The sequence below is a fragment of the Lithobates pipiens genome, unplaced genomic scaffold (genome assembly GCF_037356315.1).
Source record: "Lithobates pipiens isolate NorthernLeopardFrog02 unplaced genomic scaffold, aLitPip1_a1.2 Scaffold_61, whole genome shotgun sequence".
Taxonomy (NCBI): Eukaryota; Metazoa; Chordata; class Amphibia; order Anura; family Ranidae; genus Lithobates; species Lithobates pipiens.
The window spans coordinates 2,169,978-2,189,166 of NW_027507883.1; the positions used below are offsets into that span (position 1 = coordinate 2,169,978).

At 45.8% G+C, this 19,189-nt stretch overlaps 2 pseudogenes; both read left to right on the forward strand.

Moving 5' to 3' along the window:
• Window positions 1-4,449: 4,449 nt before the first annotated feature.
• LOC143958579 (5S ribosomal RNA) lies at window positions 4,450-4,568 on the forward strand (annotated as a pseudogene).
• A 313-nt stretch (window positions 4,569-4,881) lies between these two features.
• LOC143958748 (5S ribosomal RNA) lies at window positions 4,882-5,000 on the forward strand (annotated as a pseudogene).
• Window positions 5,001-19,189: the final 14,189 nt, after the last annotated feature.

Sequence of the window (19,189 nt, forward strand, 5' to 3'; positions counted from 1 at the left end):
GGGACGTGCTGTGGTGGGCCAGGGGGAAGTGCTTACTATAAAGCCGTGGTATTTGGTCTGTCCTGAAATGGGTCTCCTGGAGGAAAACTATTTGGGGCTTCATCCGCCACAATTCTGTTAGGCAGCTGGACCTTTTTTCAGGTACATTCAGCCCTTTCACATTCCAGGAAACCAGCTTCAGGGCCATGACGGCAGTGGTACCCGGCCGGCGGTCCCCACCAGAGTCAGTAGTAGATATAAAGTTCAAGCACAGAGGAAGAGGAGGAGAAAAAGGAAAAGCAGTAACGAAGCGGAGAAGGTCCGGAGTTAGTAGGGAGGAGGAGGGTAGGAGGGGTGGGGATAGATCGGGGAATTGCTAAAGCTCCTATCGGAGAGAACCTGCCGGTTAGGGCAGAGGGGCCTAGTGGGGGAAGAGGTAAGGCACTGCAGAGGGAGGAACTCGTCGGTGCAGTACCCCTCCAGCATCCCATGGTCCATGCAGTCGCAATCGGGCGTGCACAGAGCTTCTTTGGCATCTTAACTACGACATCAAACGCATTATAGAACATCACTGCAGCAGGTATCGGGCAGTTAACAACAGTAGAACAGTGCATAATTAGACCAACATATTAAACTTTTCAACACAGAGTATAGATAACTTTATACCACCCAGGCACCCGCCCCGCCCCCCCCCCCCCAAAAAAAAATGGAAAAAAAGGGGGGGGGAGGAGAGGGGGAGGGAGCGGGAACGCCGCCCAGGGGCACCCGGGGGGCACCACCAGGCAGTCCAAAAACACAAAGAGCGCCGAGACTAGGGCACCTGTAGATAAACAGTAACGAGAATGGTGAACAGTACCGCCAATAACTCAGGGCTTCATCCAGGAAGCGCAGTGTCCAAATCTGTTCTTCCAATGTCCTTCCTCTCCCCTAGCGGGGGCGCTGGGAACAATGGCCCGTGGCATGGTAAACAACACAAAGCTGGATACTCCAGCCGTCTATGTTGGTAGAGAAAAAGAAAACAAAAAAAAAAAGGGTATAACACAGGAATAACGGAAAATTACTGTACTCTCTCAGGGTTCACGATCTTGAGGGGCCTGCGATCTCTGACGTTGGGATCGACGGTGGCGTCTCACTCTCTGTGGCCTGGTTGAGGGGTTGTTCGTCGGGGCCACTGCTCCCTGGGGGACAACAGGAGCCAACCAGTCGGGGACCTGAACCGAGGACAGGCCCAAAGCCTCCAGAAAGGACGGGACCTCCGAAGGGTGTCGTAGCGCAAGGGGCCTCCCATTTTTGTGCACTATAAGGTGAAACGGATGGCCCCACTTGTATGGAATCCTCCGTTCAGTTAGGTGTTCCAGAAGGGGTCGCAGACAGCGTCTCATCTGGAAGGTCTTGCGGGATACATCGGGCAGAAGGGTGACTTGGGCCCCGTCAAAATCAATGCTGCCTTTGCGCCGCGACGCTTGCAGGACATCCTCCCTAACTGAGTAATTGTGGAGACAGCATAAAACGTCACGTGGCCGGTTCTCTGTGGGGCTCCTGGGGCCCAGGGTCCTGTGGACTCTATCAATGGCTATTACTGTGTCAGCAGCGCGGTCCAGACAGGCGTTAAATATAGCTGTAACTGTGGCTTTGAGGTCTGCCTGGCCAGTGGCTTCGGGCAAGTCTCTGATCCTGATGTTGCGTCTGCGGTTGCGATTCTCAAGGTCATCCACTAGGAGTTGCAACTGTGCGACTCTGTCAGCAAGGGTATCATGTGCGGCTTGCAGGCCAGAAACATCAGTGGTCAGGGAGGTCACATCCGATGCCAGGGTGGTCACCCGCTCGTTCGTAGCCGACACGTCACGTTTGACCCCTGCGATTTCATGTCGCAAGGTCGTTTCAATCCTGGCTGCCATACAGCTAAAGTCTGCTTTAGTGGGAAGGTTTTGGAGTAAAGCTAGGATGGCCTTGTCCCCCAATAATGCCGGTGCTGGTGGCAGCGGTGGGTCCCCCTGTGTGTCTGAGGCGAGAGCAGCCTGGCCATTCGGTCCTGGGATGAGGCTTCCACTGCGGGAGGGTCTCAGGGACAGTTTGGAGTTGTGAGGGAACCAGGGTGGCAGGCCGCTATGGTCCGGGCTGTCAAGCGAGGCCATGGACAGTGAGCGGGGGAGACACGGGGACAAGTCACTAGGCGAGGAGAACGGGGGCATGTCGTGTCCCTACATAGCAGTCTGCTCACCTTGTGTAGAAAGTGTAGAAGGCACGCTGCTGGGTTGTCTGCGATATCTACATTTCTGAGAGTTTTTATCGTCCCGGTCACCTCCACCCAAAAGTTCCTCAAGGCCGGGCATGCCCAGAAAATGTGTCCCATGGTCCCCGTATCTGAATTGCACCTCCAACAAACATCCGGAATCGATCTATTCATTTTATTCAGAAGGTATGGGACTCTATACCAGCGTGAGACTATCTTGTATCCTGATTCTTGATATTGGTTTGCGATGGAAGCTTTATGTACTAATGTCAGGATCTTCCCTATCTGTTGTGGGGTAAATGTGATGCCAAATGCAATCTCCCATTTGTGGATAAATGGTGGGGCCGACTCCTCCTCCTGACGACTTAATAGGTTGTACAGGAGGGAGAGGGTGTGTTGCACAGGTTCCCTTTGTGACAGATGGATTCATAGGGCGTCAGGTCTCTAGGAGTGTAGGGGGCCCTTTGTATGGCCAGAAGAAAGTGATGAAGTTGATAAGCATTAAACAAGTCAAGCGGAGGGTCAGAAAGCTCGGCGACAGTTTGCGTGGTCTGGAGCCCTCCCGAGGACCACACCTCTCCCAGACGCTGTTTCCCCACCACTGTCAACTGTTGCAGTTTCTTGTTGGTAAATCCCGGTGGGAAGTCTGGATTACCTATAACCGGAGTCATTGGTGACGGCAGGGGAGCAATGTGTGTGCAGCGGAACAACCTCCGCACAACAGCCAACGTAGCTCCCACTACGGGGTGACCTCTGAGGTCTTTTGGTAGGGAGGACAGGAGCCACGGGGAGGTCAATAGGGGAATGGATCCATCCTCAATCTCCATCTCCACCCACTGCTTGTGTGGGCCATTACAATGCCAATCAACGACTCTCGCTAGCAGAGTCGCTCTGTTGTATTGTCTCAGATCTGGGAGACCCAGACCCCCCTTGTCCTTTGGTCTGGCAAGCAAATGCAAACGGGCTCTGGGCGGTTTGCACGCCCAAATAAAGTCCCGGAGCAGCACCTGCAGATGTCTGAAAAAGATTGGGGGTAACCGGATCGGTAATGTCTGGAACAAGTATAAGATCTGCGGGAGGGCCGTCATTTTGAATGCATTACAGCGCCCGAGCCAGGTCAGTGTTAAATCATGCCAGTTTCCCAAATCAGATTTCAGTCTATTAAGGAGAGGGAGAAAATTAAGCGGGTACAATTGCACCAAATCCGTTGCGATGTCAACGCCCAGGTAACGTATAGATTTTTCAGCTCAGTAGAATGGAAAAGCGGAGCGTAGCCTCTTGGCCTCACCATCCGGGACCGATATATTCAATACAGCCGATGGTGCAATTGATTTTATAGTTTGATAGGCTGCCGTATCGCCGGAGAGCCGCGAGTATATTGGGAAGCGAAATGTGTGGATTGGAGACGAAAAAATTAGATCGTCAGTGTACGCCGCAATTTTGTGGTGTGCCGAGGGTTTGGATATGCCAGTAATATTCGGGTCATTCCGAACGTGACACATAAGTGGTTCCAGTGTCAGAATAAAAATTAGGGGAGACAGAGGGCACCCCTGCCTCGTCCCATTAGTGATGGGGAAAGAGTCCGAGCACTCTGAAAGCACCCAATCTCGTCTGATCTTGGAGGCTAAGAAGAGTCAGGCCTGGTTAGTACCTGGATGGGAGACCACCTGGGAATACCAGTTATTGTAGGCTTCTTTTTATGTTGTTGGCCTTGATTCGTTTTGTTTTTTTTTCGCTTGTTTCCCAAGGTGACCATCTTGGCATTTGTCAAGAGGGTTGAAAGTGCCCAAAGAGTTCGCTTACAGCAGCATCACCCTGAAAGAGCCCTATCTCTTCTCATCTCTGAGGCTAAGAAGGGTTGGGCCTAGTTAGTCCCTGGATGGGAGATGGCTTTGGAATACCAGGTGCCGTAGTCTTCTTTTTATGTTGTTGACATTGACCTGTTTTTTTTTCGCTTGTTTCCCAAGGTGACTATCTTGGCATTTGTCAAGAGGGTTGAGAGTGCCCAAAGAGATTGCCTATAGGCACATAAACCTGAAAGCGCCCGATCTCCTCTGATCTCAGAGGCTAAACAGGGTCGGGCCTTGCTAGTACCTGGATTGGAGACCACCTGGGAATACTAGGTGCTGGAGGCTTATTTTTATGTTGTTGGCGTTGACTTGTTTTTTTTTTTTTTTTGTTTACCAAGGTGACCATCTTGGTGTTTGTCAAGAGGGTTGAGAGTGCTTGAAGAGCTCGCCTATGGCCACATAACCCTGAAAGCACCAGATCTCGTCTGATCTCAGAGACTAAACAGGGTCGGGCCTTGTTAATACCTGGATGGGAGACCACCTGGGAATACTAGGTGCTGTAGACTTCTTCTCATGTTGTTGGCGTTGACTTGATTTTTTTGTTTGTTTCCCAAGGTGACCATATTGGCGTTAGTCAAGGTTGAGAGTGCCTGAAGAAATCTCCTACGGCCACACCACCCTGAAAGAGCCCAATCTCATCTGATCTCAGAGGCTAAACAGGTTTGGGACCAGTTTAGTACCTGGATGGGAGACCGCCTGGGATTTCCAGATACCATAGGCTTCTTTTTATGTTGTGGCCATTGACCTATTTTTTTCCGCTTGTTTCCAAGGTGACCATCTTGGTGTTTGTCAAGCGAGTTGAGAGTGCCTGAAGATATTGGCTACGGCCACATCACCCTGAATCTGTTCCATCTCATCTGATCTTGGAGGCTAAGCAGGGTCGGGCCTGGTTAATGCCTGGATGGGAGACCGCCTGGGAATACCAGGTGTTGTAGGCTTCTTTTTTTTTCAAATATAATTTTTTCTCCAAATAGGGGAAGACGGTCCCCCGAGTACATAATACAACAGAGAAATACAGAGCAAAAAGCAGCTGAACAATACTTGATACAGGTATATTCGCAACTGTGAGTCTGCCTTCCATCAATCACAATGATTCGAGGCACGGATAAAGTACTGTACCAAGATCCAGGGTCACACAAACCCCAGGTCCCTCCGGCATTATCCATCCAGAGGGGGGTGTGGGGCCGTCATTCCCAATTTTCCACTCTTTTCAAAAGAGAGAGGGGGTGGAGGGGGTGAGAGATAGGGGAGGAAGGCCGAAAAGAGAAGGGTTGAAAGATCAGAAAAGGAGAAGAGGGGACGAGACACGATGGCAGCCACTGTCCAAGGGGCCAGTCAAGGAAAGCTCAGAGCACTAAGGCGATAGCAGGCGACATCCTTCCAGCGAGAATATGTCTCAGGTTTGTTTAAAAAATTCTTGTTTACCTTGTGATGTGAGGATCAAGTCCTCCATTTTTTTTAATGTCCTCTATTTTCCTAAGCCAGTGAGTAATGAAAGGGGGGAACATTTTTTCCAATAGAGAGGGATGCAGGATTTTGCCGCATTTATCACATGCCGTAAAATAGATTTTTTTGTACTTCTTAATGGGAATCTGTGAATGGTGCAAGAGAAAGAATGCAGCCTCTTCCTGGATGGAGAAGTCTGTGAATTTTTGTGTTATGCATCGGATCTCTGTCCAGAAGTCCACCAAGCTGAGGCAGGACCAAAAAATGTGCAGCAACGTGCCCTCTTCTTCTCCACACCTCCAGCATATGTTCGAGGAAGAGGAGAAACATTTCTGCAGCTTTGATGGTGTCAAATACCACCTGGTGAGAAGTTTAAAATTCGTCTCCTGTATCTTCGTGCACAGCGACATTTTGAGAGCCAAAGTGATAATGCGTTGTCTCTGTGCTGGGGAAAATTAGCAATTAAGGTCCTTTTCCCAGTTGGACAGACAGGTTAAGTGTGGGTAATCTGTTTGAGAGAGAATGTGGACCAAAGGGCCTTTGCTCCTGCATAGAGTCTCAAACTCCGTCTGAGGGCGGGCGAACGTTTGCGGATTGGGGATGGAATGGAGAAAATTATGTCGTTGCGCCGCTCTCCAAAAAGGCAGTTGGAAAAGCCCTGTCGGATCTGTTAGGGTTGAGAAAGAAGGCCATTTTCCATCAATGACGAATTTAGACGCATTGTCTAGGTTGGAATTTCTAAGTGGGTCCCCAGTTCAAAGGTTGGATGGCCACGTATAGGGAATAGGGGGGAAGTCAAAGACGTGAGTGTGTTTTGGGTAGCGATCAGGTGACTGACTTTCAACTAAGCCCCTATAGTGGGATGTGACATAAATTCTGTGGGTAAATACTTATAGCACCACATGGCGCTTCTTAGCGGAATTCGGGAGTGAGCTTAGAATGTTTGTTTCGATTCCAGTCCAATACACGGCCCAGATGGGAGGCCAGGTAGTAGCGTCGCAAGTTAGGGAGAACCAACCCTCCCTGTTGTTTAGACAATGTCAGCTGTGACCGCTTAAGTCTGGGATTTTTGTGGGCCCAGTTAAATTGAGTGAGCAAGGATTGAGCTTGCTTAAAAAACAGGACTGGAATCTGGATCGGGAGAGCTTGGAAAAGATAAGTAAATTTAGGGAGTATGTTCATTTTAATGAGATTGCATCTGCTGAACCAGGAATGGAGGCCAGAATGCCACCTGTGAAGCAAACTGCGGATCTTAGTGACAAGGGGTGGGGGGAAGTTCAACATAAACGTACGCGCGATGTCCGGTGGAATGTAAGTACGTGAGTATATCTTACTTATCCATGCCAGCATCCGTTCACTCAGACCTATATGGCGAAGGACCGAGAACATTAATGTCCATTTGACCCGATCAAAAGCCTTCTCGGCATCAGTACTCATGAAAAGACAAGGGGTCCCAGATGACTTTGCTTTACGGATCAGGGTAAGCACCTTAGTGGTGTTGTCCCTATCTTCCCTGGTGGGAATAAAACCTAACTGCTTAATATGTATAAGGGACTACAAGTGATGTGCCAGTCACGTGGCGAGGAGTTAGAGAATAGTTTTAGGACCGAATTTTGGAGGGAAATGGGTCTGTAGCTCCCACATAGGCCCGGGTCTTTGCCCTCCTTAGGTATCAACGAGATGTGGGCTCTAAGGGTATCCTCAGGAAAATCCCCATTTGAGCTCAGAGTATTAAATAAATTCACCAAGCGCGGGCCGAGAATAGGGAGGAAGGTCTTAAAGTATTGTGAGGTATATCCGTCAGGGCCCGGAGCCTTACCCACCTTCGGAGGTCCCACGGCCGTCTGGACTTCTTCCAGTGTGATCGGGTCCTCCAAGTACTCCCGTGATTCCGATGAGAGGGTTGGTAGACCAGAACCGGTTACATATCTGTCTATGTTGTCCTGTCCAGACCCTGAATCGGGCAGGTTGTAGAGATCAGAGTAACATTTTTCAAAGACTTCGACTATTTGGGTTGGGGTAGAGGCCCTCTGGCCATTCTCATCTATCAACTGTGGTATGTAAGAGCCAGATTTCAACTCCTTTACCGACCTGGCTAAGATTTTTCTGCATTTGTCCTCTGACTCCTACGTCAGTTTACGACAAAACTGGAGTGCCGCTTTCGCTTTATAATGGAGTAGGACAGCAATATGGGTATGGAGTGTACCCAATTCAATCTCTAAGGTCCGTAAGGGGGTATGTTTATGTTTCGCTTCCACAGAGGCAAGTTCACGAAACAGATTAGCAAGCTGTTCCTTCCGTGTTCGTTTGATGCGCCTGATAAGTACCCTGCGGAGTACTGACTTGTGAGCCTCCCAAATTATCCCCGGGTCACAGTCCTGCTTTAGTTTTCTTGGAAATAAAGGTCCAATTCCCTGGTCACATCTGCTAAAACTTCCGGTATCTGGAGGAGGCTCTCATTAAGGTGCCAGAATAGAGACCTAGGTGAGGGGTAGGGAGCGAGGAGCAAGAGGCAGAAGTATCAACCGATGGCGAAAGGGGACATTAAAGTCCCCACCTAATATCAATTGGCCCTCCCGAAAGTCACATAATCTGTGCAGGGTAGTTCTGAGGAACGTGTCTTGGTGATCATTGGGAGCGTACACAGTGGCAAATGTAAAAAGGCGCTCTCCAATGTGGCCCCTAAGAAAAAGATATTGGCCCCCAGGGTCCACCAGAGAATCCTGGAGAACCCAGGGGAGCCTGCTAGAGATCAGAATGGAGAGGAGGGGTTAGTAGAGTGGTAGACCTTAGGGAAGGATCTCGACCATAGAAAGGGGAGGCTAGTATTTTTAAAATGTGTTTCTTGTATAAAGGCCACATCAGTACAGGATGTGTTCAGTTCTCACAGGAGAATCCACCGTTTTTCAGGGGAGTTCAGTCCCTTAACGTTTAGAGAGGTGACCTTGACTGAGTCTGCCATCGCTCCTCGGGGAGGGGGAGGGGGACATCAGAGAAAAGCAAAGAGAGTTGAACCAAGGTAGGTTTTGGGTAGGTAATGCATGGCGGGAACTAAGGGGGAGAAAGGAAGGGCAAATGGAAGGAAAGGTAAAGGGAAAAAGAGGCCGGGCACCTCAACCCCAGGGGGAGAGGGAAATTAAGGGTTGTCCGCACTCAACAGTACAGGAAGGGTATACTAAAACAGCACAATTATGCTATAGCGCTTACCAGATGTACACTGGGTTTAAAGCGCTGTCCTACTTGGGTTATTGGGTAGACAGGTCGGAGAGGGAGCCCCCGAATCCTAGTCCCCCCAGTCCCGGCAGTGGTAAATGTCACGTCTGATACCGGTATGCAAATAAAAGACAATCAGTAACATCAAAGAAACAAAAAACAGTAGTATAACCAAAACAGAGGTAGAGCATATAACTGTCAGCACTGAGGGGTCTCCTCGGCTCACCCTAAACATAGGCATGCACGAGGGAGCCCGTCACAACAGAAAAGGCATCACAGAATGGGATCCACCACCCCCGTCCCATACCCCTAAAGTACATGCAGTCCCCGAACAAATGCATTTCTCCCTTTGGCAGATTGTCCTCTCCTTACCCCCTCTCCCCCGTCCACGCCCCGGGGGGAAAAGGGGCAGGGAAGGGGGGAAAGGGGGAGTGGAAGGGGGAAAGGGGGAGTGTAAGGGGGAAACAGAGGAGAGGGGACAAACATGCAGAAATGTCAAGTCCTTTAGCGCACTCCCACCAGCAAACACCCGGACCCCATAAATTTCAACTCCTCCCCTCCATGGTCACCACATCAAGATGAAAGAGGAGCAGCCCTGGTCGGTGCATGGAATATCCGGCAGGCAAGGGGCTAGGGCCACCATCCCTCCATCCAATGGGAGACTTCACCCGAGCAGCAGTCCTGGGGCCCGCCAATTAGTGTCTCTCCTGCATCGCCATCGGGGGCTGTGTAGAGCATCCAGAGGGAGGCTGGGACCGCCCAAACAGTAAGGGGTAAATCCTCCAGGGGGGTCCAGAGTCACCCTGGAGGGAAGCAGTGTCTCGTACCAATAGGCTCAATAAATAAGTCATCCAGGGTCCCCGAAAGCTGCAGAAGGCAATGTCGGCAAAGAGTAGGTGGGAGCCAGAGGGGGGGACAAGGGGCGCATCCAGGGGGAGGGGACACATATGCGGGAATGTCAAGCCCTTCCAGTACAGCGCATTAGGTATCACTCAGACCCCCCAAAGTGCAACTCCCCCATCTAAGGTGAAGACTCCAGAAGGGAAGATGAGCCGCCCTGGTCTGTACATGAAAGAACCTGCTGCCAAGGGGTTGGGGCCATCATCCCTTCCTCCAATGGGAGATGCCACCGGAATGACAGCCCCGTGTCCTGTCAAGTGGTGCCCATCTGACAATGTCGTTGTGGTATATGTGGAGCATCCAGGGAGAGGCAGGGACCACCCACACAGTGAGGGGTAAAGCCTCCAAGGGGGACCGGTGTCAGACAGGAGGATAGCGGTGTCTTGTACAAGTTGGTTAATTAGACAAGTCATCCAGTGTGTTCCTGTGAGCAGCGGAAAGAAAGGTCAGTAAGGATTATGAAAGGGTGGGGGCCAGGGAGTGCATAAAACTGCCACCAGATGACCGGGGCAGAGAGGGCAAGGGGATGAAACTCAGATCTGGTTGGTGGGGGCGGGGGTGAGGAGTGTCCCTCATATTACTCACGTTGGCCATACCTTGAAGCTGAGCGCTCTGCATACCCAGGACGTTCTTCTGTATAATCTAGCCTATCTGTATACATTAGCCTGTCTTTTGTACACATTAGTCGGTCCTCTGTATACACTAGTCTGTCTGTATACACTAGTGTATACAGATAAGCTAGATTATACAGAAGAACGTCCTGGGTATGCAGAGATGGAGGCTAGGGTATACAGAGAGAGAGGCTAGAGTATGCATACTTGCTAGTGTATACAGACGGACTAGTGTATACAGTAGACCGGCTAGTTTATATAGGGAGGCTAATGTGTGCAAAAGACAGGCTAGTGTATACAAATAGGCTAGATTATAGAGAAGAACATCTTGGGTATGCAGAGAGAGAGGCTGGGTTACACAGAGAGGCTGGTGTATGCAGACTTGCTAGTGTATACAGACGGACTAGTGTATAGAGAGGCTTGGGTATACAGAGAGCTAATGTATAAAGAGCAGCTAGTGTATACAAAAGACATCCAAGGGTATACAGAGAGACTCGTGTATGCAGAAGACCGGCTAGTTTATACAGAGAGGCTAAAGTGTACAAAACACAGGCTAGATTATACAGAAGAACGTCCTGGGTATGCAGAGATGGAGGCTAGGGTATACAGAGAGAGAGACTGCGTTACACAGAGAGGCAGGAGTATGCAGACTTGCTAGTGTATACAGATGGACTAGTGTATACAGTAGACCGGCTAGTTTATACAGAGAGGCTAATGTGTACAAAAGACAGGCTAGTGTATACAGATAGGCTAGATTATACATAAGAAGGTCCTGGTTATGCAAGAGATGGAGGCTAGGGTATGCAGAGAGAGAGCCTTGGTTACACAGACTTGCTAATGTATACAGACGGACTAGTGTATACAGAGGACCGGCTAGTTTATATAGAGAGGCTAATGTGTACAAAAGACAGGCTAGTTTATACAGATAGGCTAGATTATACAAAAGAACGTCCTGGGTATGCAGAGATGGAGGCTAGGGTATACAGAGAGAGAGTGAGGCTGGGTTACACAGAGCGGCAGTAGTATGCAGACTTGCTAGGGTATACAGAGAGAGAGGCTAGAGTATGCATACTTGCTAGTGTATACAGGCGGACTAGTGTATACAGAAGACCGGTTAGTTTATACAGAGAGGCAAATGTGTACAAAAAACAGGCTAGTGTATACAAATAGGCTAGATTATAGAGAAGAACGTCCTGGGTATGCAGAGATGGATGGCTAGTGTATACAGATAGGCTAGATTATACAGATAGGCTAGATTATACAGAAGAACGTCCTGGGTATGCAGAGATGGAGGCTAAGGTATACAGAGAGAGAGGCTAGAGTACGCATACTTGCTAGTGTATACAGATGGACTAGTGTATACAGAGGACCGGCTAGTTTATACAGAGAGGCTAATGTGTACAAAAGACAGGCTAGTGTATAAAAATAGGCTAGATTATAGAGAAGAACGTCCTGGGTATGCAGAGAGAGAAGTTGGGTTACAAAGAGAGGCTAGTGTATGCAGACTTGCTAGTGTATACCGGTGGACTAGTGTATACAGAGAGGCTTGGGTATACAGAGAGCTAATGTATAAAGAGATGCTAGTGTATACCGACGGACTAGTGTATACAGAGGACCGGCTAATTTATACAGAGAGGTTAATGTGTACAAAAGACAGGCTACTTTATACAGATAGGCTAGATTATACAGAAGAACGTCCTGGGTATGCAGAGATGGAGGCTAGGGTATACAGAGAGAGAGAGCGAGGCTGGGTTACACAGAGAGGCAGGAGTATGCAGACTTGCTAGTGTATACAGATGGACTAGTGTATACAGTAGACCGGCTAGTTTACACAGAGAGGCTAATGTGTACAAAAGACAGGCTAGTGTATACAGATAGGCTAGATTATACAGAAGAAGGTCCTGGTTTATGCAAGAGATGGAGGCTAGGGTATGCAGAGAGAGAGGCTTGGTTACACAGACTTGCTAGTGTATACAGACGGACTAGTGTATACAGAGGACCGGCTAGTTTATACAGAGAGGCTAATGTGTACAAAAGACAGGCTAGTGTATACAGATAGGCTAGATTATACAGATAGGCTAGATTATACAGAAGAACGTCCTGGGTATGCAGAGATGGAGGCTAGGGTATACAGAGAGAGAGGCTAGAGTATGCATACTTGCTAGTGTATACAGGCGGACTAGTGTATACAGAAGACCGGTTAGTTTATACAGAGAGGCAAATGTGTACAAAAGACAGGCTAGATTATACAGATAGGCTAGATTATACAGATAGGCTAGATTATACAGAAGAACGTCCTGGGTATGCAGAGATGGAGGCTAAGGTATACAGAGAGAGAGGCTAGAGTACGCATACTTGCTAGTGTATACAGATGGACTAGTGTATACAGAGGACCGGCTAGTTTATACAGAGAGGCTAATGTGTACAAAAGACAGGCTAGTGTATACAAATAGGCTAGATTATAGAGAAGAACGTCCTGGGTATGCAGAGATGGAGGCTGGGTTACACAGAGAGGCTAGTGTATGCAAGCTTGCTAGTGTATACAGACGGACTAGTGTATACAGTAGACCAGCTAGTTTATACAGGGAGGCTAATGTCTACAGAAGACCGGCTAGTGTATACACATAGGCTAGATTATAGAGAAGAACGTCCTGGGTATGCAGAGATGGAGGCTAAGGTATACAGAGAGAGAAGTTGAGTTGCAAAGAGAGGCTAGTGTATGCAGACTTGCTAGTGTATACCGGTGGACTAGTGTATACAGAGAGGCTTGGGTATACAGAGAGCTAATGTATAAAGAGATGCTAGTGTATACAAAAGACAACCAAGTGTAGACAGTGAGGCTCGTTTATACAGAAGACCGGCTACAGAGTAGCTAATTTGTACAAAAGACAGGCTAGTGTATACAGATAGGCTAGATTATACAGAGGAAGGTCCTGGGTATGCAGAGATGTAGGCTAGGGAATCCAGAGACTGTGTTACACAGAGAGGCTAGAGTATGCAGAAGACCGGCTATTTTTTTTTACAGATAGGCTTGTGTATACAGAAGACAGTCTGGGGAATTCAGTGAGGTTAGTGTATGCAGAGAGGCTGGGACACCGAGACTATTGTAAAAAGAAGGCAGGCTAGTGTATATAGATTACGGGCACCTGTATACAGAAGACAGAGAGGCTAGTCTATATTGAGTGGCTGGTGTACACAGAGAGATTAATGTATACAGAAAAGCTAGCGTGTAAAGAAGACAGGACTTTATTTTTTGCTAATGCAACTACTTTTGAAACATATAAAGTGCTTTTTTCATATTTTGGTGCTGTTAAAAAGTGGTGTGTTGTCAGTGGTGATATCAATGTGACAGTTAATGTGGAGAACTACAACTATTCAAAATAGAGCAAAAGAGTGCTAAGTTTATTTTGTTAAGTCATTGACTGATAGACGTTAAGTAATTGGCCGTTATTGGTTTGGCAGTACATGGTTTATTTTGATGTTAAGATAGTTTTATTCTCTACTTATAGCCGTGTTTTAGACGACTTTATTATTAGCATTATTCGCATTATTCATATATATTATGCAGAGTGTAAGTATTACAGTGAGACGATATTGCTTTTAAAAGATTTGTATTATTATACATAGCATTGTTAGCAGACCAATAGGACAATTTACATGGCTTAATATTGCAGAGCGTAATTTATCAGGAAAGAGATCCAAAGCGTTAGTTGCAGTAGCTTCATAAAACTGAGAAATCGTTGCATTACTCTAAATTTAAAATATGTTCCGGTTGCACTGAAAAGACGATATTAGATGAGTGATCTACACATTTCGTTTACTATTTCACTATACCGGCTAAATGTTAATATGTTAATATGTGCTGCGTGTAAGGTAGAAATTAGATGGTTTAGTGTGAGCTGGTTTACCAGGATTTAGAGATAGTAATCTGTTTATACTAGTATATAAATATAGCAAAATAACTATAACGGGTTTATGTGGAAATACACGAAATAACAGCAACAACGTGTGTAGGTTTTTATCAATCAAGTTCATTACGTGTCTTTAATCATGTAGTGATATTGGAGCACAAGGATGAGCAAGCAAAATAACTAACAGAGGATGACATGGCAAAAAGACAAACTGCATTAGAAATGTGAATATGAATTAGAGTTGAAATGCCAATCTCCAGGGCTACGTACAGCAAAGTGTGAGCTAAGCAGCTAAATATTCTGCAATAGCAGAGATTAAGTATTGCAGTCGAAATGAGATCGGAAGCGTTAGTTGCAGTAGCTCCAAAATGACTGAGAAATCATTTCATTACTCTAAATGTAAAAGTTATCCCGGTAGCACTGAGTGGACTGATATTAGATGAGTGATCGTTCTAGTACAAATTCAGTTTCCTATAGCAGAGAGATACCAGCTAAATGTGAGACGAGCAATTAAACTGTTCACGGTAGCTTTGCATTACTCTTAATATGTGCAGCGTGTAAAGAAGCAATAAGATGGTTTTGTATTATCCTAAAATTAGCAGTATACGTAATAAAGGTGAGTAGGTAACCTGGATTTAGACTTAGCAAACTCTATAATCTAATTTAGCAAAATTAGAAAGGATAATATTGAGACAGTATATACAGGTCGAGTTTAACTGGAAATACACAAAATATCTAGCTTACCTTTACATTGTTCAATAGAGCGTTGCAAAGTAATACCAAGGCAGAATGTCGGAATAGCAATTAGATGAGATGATTGCTGTAATCATGAAATATCAGCAACGACTAGGTTTCTATCGGATGATAAAGTATAATAACTGGCAAAGTATGACATGGCAAAGAGACAAATTGCATTAGAGATGTGAGATGGACATGAAATGTCAATCCCCATTGGTTACTTACATGTAAACGCGGCTACATACAGCAAAGTGTGAGCTAAGCAGCTAAAGGGTATTTAAGAGTAAATTGACGTAGCTTGAAAATTCCAACGTGTAAATCGTTCCATTAAATATGTTACGCACGAAGACGGCTTACACTGACTGTTTTCCGTTTCCATTGGTCATCGGCATAATGTATCAGTAACCATGAACATTAATAGTGATAGACAGCTTACATTAGGATGTATGCATGATGTGAATGTAAAATGAATGTAAAATAGTTGCATTATGTGTTATTAATGTAATCAAACTGTATTGCTATGCTTTGCTACTGCAACCACTTCTCAATCAAGTAAACCGTCCACTGCTTTTCTCACATTTTGCCGCTGTTAAAAAATGTGTTGCAAGTGTTATGTGTTACAAATGGTTATCCACTGGAAAGAGAATCCTATTGCATAGAGGTAGCGAGAGATGGTTGCATATGGCAGAAAGACGGCTTACACTGCTTTTCTCACATTTTACTGCGGTAAAAAGAAATGTTTTGTCACTGTGTTTTAACTGTGACAGATAAGGTGGAGAAAAAGAAGTAATACAGAAAATAGAGTCAAACAGTGGAAACGTTTATTTGTCATGACAGCTGATACTGGTTGAGCAATAAAACTGTTTTATTAAGATGTAAGACTAGTTTTATTCTCTACATATAGGCTTTTCAAAGAGTTGTATAATATAGGCGACCAATAGGACATTTAAATGGCTTAAGGAGGAAGTATCGCTGTTCAAAGGTAAGAGATTGAAAGCTTAGCTTGAAAATGGCCGAGAAATAGTTGCGTTAGTCTAAATTTAAAGGATATGCCGGTACCAATGAGAAAGCTTATATTAGACTAGTTGATCTTTGCATTACACAATCCTATTATTATTATTATTATTATTATTAATAAGATCATAGTGCAGAGAGATACTCAGTTAATGTCAGAGACACTCGGTCAATGTCAGAAAAGCAATAAAACTGTTTACATCGTTAGAGAGCGATAGTTACATTACTCTTAGTATGTGCAGCATGTCTGGTAGCAAATGGATGGTTTTGTGAACATTTTGCATTAAGGTACAATTAGCGGTAGAACTCATGGAAGTGAATAGATTTAAGCGGATTTTGAGATAGTACTCTCCATTTCTAATAAGAAATAAAGAAAAATAAGTCAGGATGGTGTGTCAGGACTGTCACATACTCACAGTCCCGGTACAAATATGCAAAATAGAGCAAAAGAGTACATGGTTTATTTTGATGTATGATAGTTTTATTGCATGCTTGATGTGGATGATTAAAATCGTGTTGTGATCTATATTTAGCATAAGAATGAAAAGGCATAACATGGTAATGAGACAAACTCCATTAGAGATGTGAGCTAGATTAAATGATGAAATGTCTTCTGTTATCACTTAGCATACCCTCTAAATTCACTAGCCTTCTCTATATACACCAGCATGTTTACACTAGCCGGTCTTCTGCATACAATAGCCTGTCTTCGATATACACTAGCCTATGTTCTGAATACACTAGCCCGTCTTCTGTATACATTAGTCTCTCTGTATAAACTAGCATCTCTGTATACCCCAAACTGTCTTCTGTAAAAACTTGTCTCTCTTTATAGCCTGTCTAGCCTTTCTTCTGTACACACTAGCTTCTCTGTATACACTAACCAGGCTTCTATATACAATAGCTTCACTCTATGCACTAGCCTCTCTGTATAATCTAGCCTCTCTATATACCCTAGATAGTGTTCTGCATCTCCGTAGTGGTAGCCTCTCCGTAGAAGCCAGCCTTTATTCTGTATTCACTAGCCTTTCTTCTGTATGCTGTAGTCTTCTATATATACTAGCTTCTCTGTACACCCTTGCATCTCTGTAATACACTAAACCCTCTGTATACCACAGCCTGTCTTCTGTATACACTAGACTGTAAACACTAGCTAGAATAGATTTAAGCCTGTCTTCTGTACCCACTAGAATCTCTGTATACACTACCCAGTCTTCTGTATACACTGTCAGCTTGGATGTATACCCAAGCCTGTCTTCTGTATACACTAGTCTCTCTATATGCACTGTCCTATCTGTATACACTCGACTCTCTCTATACACTAACCTCTCTATATACACTAACATCTTTGTATATACTAGCCTCTCTTTAAATTAGCCTCTCTGTGTACCCCAGCCTCATTGTTTACTCTAGCATCTCTGTATACTCAAGCCTATCTGCGTACACGAGTCTGTATTCTGTATTCACTAGCCTGTATTCACTAGCCTTATATATACTAGCTTCTCGCTTCTCTGTACACCCTTGCATCTCTGTACACTAGACTCTCTGAATACACTAAACCCTCAGTATACCACAGCCTGTCTTCTGTATACATTAGAATGTAAAAACTAGCTAGAATACACCAGCCTGTCTTCTTTACCCAATAGACTCTCTGTATGCACTACCCAGTCTTCTGTATAAACTGTCAGATTTGATGTATACCCAAGCCTGTCTTCTGTATACACTAGTTTCTCTATATGCACTGTCCTTACTGTATACTCTCGACCCTCTCTATACATTAACCTCTCTATATACACTAACATCTTTGTATATCTCTCTTTAAATTAGCCTCTCTGTGTACCCCAGCCTCACTGTTTACTCTAGCATCTCTGTATACTCAAGCCTATCTACATACACGAGTCTTCTGTATTGTGTATTAACTAGCCTTTCTTCTGTATGCTGTAGTCTTCTATATATACCAGCTTCTCTGTACACCCTTGCATCTCTGTAAACACTGTGTAAACTAGCCAGTCTTATGTATACACTAGACTCTCTGAATACACTAAACTCTCTGTATACCACAGCCTGTCTTCTGTATACACTAGACTGTAAAAACTAGCTAGAATACACCAGCCTGTCTTCTGTACCCACTAGACTCTCTGTATACACTACCCAGTCTTCTGTATAGAATGTCAGCTTTCATGTATACCCTTTCTGTATACACTAGCTTCTCTATATGCACTGTCCTTTCTGTATACACTCGACTCTCTCTATACACTAACCTCTCTATATACACTAACATCTTTGTATTTGTCTTTAAACTAGCCTCTCTGTGTACCCCAGCCTCACTGTTTACTCTAGCATCTCTGTATACTCAAGCCTATCTACATACACGAAACCTGTATTCTGTATTCACTAGCCTTTCTTCTGTATGCTGTAGTCTTCTATATATACCAGCTTCTCTGTACACCCTAGCACTGTAACAGTGCTAGGTTCCTGTATTACAGAAACAGAACACCAGCAATAAGGTGTATACTGTGCAGGAGGCACACAACACCGACTCTAACTTCTGCACTGCAGATGCATGTATTGCAGAAATTGAACACCAGTAATAAAGGGTAGCTTCAGGTGTGTACTGTGCAGGAGGCACATAACACCCACTGTAACAGTGCTAGGTTCCCAAGCAGTAAAGACACTGTCCCTGCCTATCGTCCTCTTTCCCTGACCACCGCAACACACTATACAAGGCCGCCGTGCTGGCGGCCTTATATAGTGTGGAGTGTGTACTAAACCCCCCTGAGCTATAATTGGCCACAGGAATCCTGCCTGTGGTGAATTGTGGCTCTCCTCACACAGGATGTCACATCTGTTCTTATTATATAGAACCTATTATGCTCCTCGTAAACTTTTTCAGTTTGGCTGAACGGCCGGACGTAAGTTGCCCCCGGTGCGGGAACATGGGGGGAGACATGATGCACATGTTTTGGAGATGCCCGAAGTTGATCCGCTACTGGACAGAGGTGACAGGAACCATTGATCGGGTGGTTGGAACCTCCACCAGGATGGGGGCGAAGTATTGTCTCCTGGGATTAGTTGAAGGAGTTGGAAACTCGGGAAGTAGCCAGATGGCAGTTCTGAGATGCCTATTTCAGGCAAGGAAACTGATTGCCCAACCCTGCTTAGCCTCCAATGTTGGCAATGACTTGTTTTTTTTCGCTTGTTTCCCAAGATGACCATGTTGGTGTTTGTCAAGATGGTTGAGAGTGCCCGAAGAGATCGCCTATGGCCCCATCACCTTGAAAGTGCCTGATCTTG